The 663-nt window shown below is 47.5% G+C and overlaps 1 non-coding gene across 1 annotated transcript; it reads right to left on the bottom strand.

Annotated features, from left to right (window-relative positions):
• Nucleotides 1–233: 233 nt before the first annotated feature.
• Nucleotides 234–305, bottom strand: trnat-ugu (transfer RNA threonine (anticodon UGU)). The gene has a single exon. It is a non-coding gene; the product is annotated as a tRNA-Thr (tRNA).
• Between the last annotated feature and the right edge of the window lie 358 nt (nucleotides 306–663).

The following is a 663-nucleotide window of genomic DNA, read 5'->3' as shown; positions in this document are numbered from 1 at the left end:
GGAGCCTAAATCCAGCGCCTTAGACCACTCGGCCACACTACCCTCCTGCGTGAAGGGGGACTGTTGCGCAGAGTATCTTGAGATGTTTCACGGCTGAGCAGGAGGTTGCAAGTAGCTGCACACAGAGTTCATTCAGCTAAAGCAACATATGGCCTGTCATGTGCAAAACACAACTGACGGGGTCTGACTCAAAGGACACGACATGGAGCCAAAGTGGAGGCTGCCCACTCAGATAGCAGAGGATGGTTTCGATCCATCGACCTCTGGGTTACAGGCCCAGCATGCTTCCACTGCGCCACTCTGCTCTACTCACTTGACACTCTGCTTGAGGCCCTGGCCCACCCCGCTTGCCACTGAGTGATTTTCTTTTTCACTAGGAAGGGGAAGATCAAAAGTGGCCTACAAACAGACTCATGTGGTTTATATACATATATATATCCAAGCTTTGGATAGAGATGACGAGGTTTTTCCATCATGTGGCTGGTGAGAGCAACGAAGGGCAAAACATATGCAGGGATGAATGAAAACATCCTTAGCTGAAGAAGAAACATTCTCAAGACTCTAGGCTTTTGTTGACACATCTTTCCTCCAGTGTTCATCTTAGCAGCTATTTCAGATTTAGTCACATTTATTTTTTTTGGCTATGTTCACACTGCAGTTCAA

The sequence above is a fragment of the Halichoeres trimaculatus genome, unplaced genomic scaffold (genome assembly GCF_033239565.1).
Source record: "Halichoeres trimaculatus isolate MK-OKI-2021-1 unplaced genomic scaffold, fHalTri1.1 fHalTri1_scaffold_7, whole genome shotgun sequence".
In the NCBI taxonomy this organism is placed as follows: domain Eukaryota; kingdom Metazoa; phylum Chordata; class Actinopteri; order Labriformes; family Labridae; genus Halichoeres; species Halichoeres trimaculatus.
The sequence above is the reverse complement of the archived record's forward strand: the minus strand, read 5'-3'. Positions and strand labels throughout refer to the sequence as shown.